Source organism: Silene latifolia, chromosome 4 (assembly GCF_048544455.1).
Source record: "Silene latifolia isolate original U9 population chromosome 4, ASM4854445v1, whole genome shotgun sequence".
In the NCBI taxonomy this organism is placed as follows: domain Eukaryota; kingdom Viridiplantae; phylum Streptophyta; class Magnoliopsida; order Caryophyllales; family Caryophyllaceae; genus Silene; species Silene latifolia.
Genome location: NC_133529.1, coordinates 4169147 through 4171242, shown reverse-complemented (window position 1 = coordinate 4171242; position 2096 = coordinate 4169147). Strand labels below are relative to the sequence as shown.

The following is a 2096-nucleotide window of genomic DNA, read 5'->3' as shown; positions in this document are numbered from 1 at the left end:
ACCTATTAAGATAATTCAAGTAAATGAATTGAAAACTAATGAGAGTAATTGTTGTTGCTGTTGACGTTAAGACATCATGTTGCCGCCACGGTCAAATGGTTACGCAATTTCCGAAATGCGGTGGAGTAGGTGAAGGTGAAGTGAAACGTGGGCGGTGATGGACCTGATAGTGCTAGTATAGTAGTATCACGGTGTTAATTGACGAGGGGTAATTTTGTGAGGGTGCTAATTGTATAAGGGTAATTTAGTAATTTATACGGGCGATGTTAGTAATTGTCGGGCGATAAAAGAAAAAGTGATATTTATTATCACGTTTAACATGAATCCACTTGAAAGAAATTAAAAGACTGGGCTAAATCTTTAAGCAGACCAAAACGCCCTCTGTTTGTGCAATTGCCTTGAGCCGCCCTTACCACCTTCATTGAGTCAGTCTCCAAAACAACATCTTGCATCCCAAGTCGTATAGCAATTTCAACTCTATATCTTGATGTCGCACACTCTGCAATATCAGGTGGTCATCCGCTTTCAGCCTGCAACTTGTCATAGCTACAATAACACCTCTGCCAGCTATCCCCAAACCTATCGATCTCACCCGCTTCAAAGAACTCTGCGTCAGTATTTATCTTGATTATATCCGTCGTCGGAGGAACCCATCAGTTGGGAGATGTGCATACACAAGGATACTGCCAACATTAACATAATCCTTATAGAAGCGATAGTCGGATACTAACCTTGTAAAACCAAAAAGGATTTCCGCCAATGATTGCATCGAGTCCTAAAAAAATCTGGAATAAAAATCTGGAATAAAAAATCTGGAATAAATCTCGCAAAAGTATCTCCACTATGTCAGGTAATAACACGTTTTATACGTAATATACTTTCCCCCTACCTCATTCATTTGTTTACTTTTTATATTCTCTTTTCTGCGAGAGTTTTTTTTAATTAAAGTTAAACAAATAATTAGGAAAACGGGGAAGGGGAAGGGCACTTGTTTAAAAACAATGGATAGATAGCAAAGCAAACAATAATATTTTGATTCGTGGCCTTGATCGAAAAACATATAGTCTAACAAAAACCATTCTACCATTAGATGATGGAACATCAAGTTACATTACCTCATTAAATACTCCGTATTAAACATACCGTGATTCAATTTGAAAGATCATGCAATTAATGGTGAAAGATCAAAAATATTATTTGAAAGTTATTTCTTAAGAGAGGTGAAATCTGTGTGATTTCTAAAATTATATTTCGTATGAAGAAAGGAGAGAAGACTGCCCTTTTATTTATTTTCTCAACTCAGGGTTCATTTTTTCACGGACTGTTCTCAATATGACGCTTATAATTTTGTATATTCCAATTAAACTTGGATTTAGTATTTGCGTTATTGTAAGAATATGAGTAGCTCAAGTGATAAATCTCTCTTATTCCAACTATGAAAATGGGCGCTAAATCTCACCCGTGATATAGTACGCTTATTTGAACTCAACAAAAAGTATTTGCATTATTGTTTTAATCACAGTTAAATTACATGACGACATTTATTCGAGTCATTGCTTTTACCTTTTTGGTGATATGGTTTCACGTGAAGAATTCAGCGTGTATTCGAGTCCCTACTTACTGTCTCGGTCCATTATTACGTAGTCTTGAATATCAATTCTTCCATAATGAAGAAGGTTGTCTACCTAGTCTCCTTTAAGTTAGTGAAAATGTGTGTATATGAATTGCAATTCTGTAAGTAACAAAACATTATTTTTAAGTTACATGAATTTTAAAATCATGTGATCCAACGTCACTTCTTGTGAAAATTCCTAACTTCAACCAATCGAATTGGATGTGTTGTGCGGGAGCCTGAATACCTTGTGTTGGACCTCTACTGCAACGGTGTCCACGGTCCATAATAATACGATATTGTCCGCTTTGGGTCAAGCCTCACTGATTTACTCTTAGGCTTATTCCCAAAAGACCTCGTATTATTATATTTTATGGCACTTATAAAGATGATCTTCAATCTTTATTCTACTGATATAGGACATGAGTTTGCCATCTTTGTTCTACTAAATACTAATATAGGACATGAGTTTGCACTCTAACAT

At 35.7% G+C, this 2096-nt stretch overlaps 1 long non-coding RNA gene across 1 annotated transcript; it reads right to left on the bottom strand.

Moving 5' to 3' along the window:
- Positions 1 to 555: 555 nt before the first annotated feature.
- Positions 556 to 1457, bottom strand: LOC141651990 (uncharacterized). Its single transcript, XR_012546926.1, has 3 exons — positions 1116 to 1457; positions 732 to 775; positions 556 to 607 (listed from the first exon to the last, which is right to left on the bottom strand). It is a non-coding gene; the product is annotated as an uncharacterized LOC141651990 (long non-coding RNA).
- Positions 1458 to 2096: the final 639 nt, after the last annotated feature.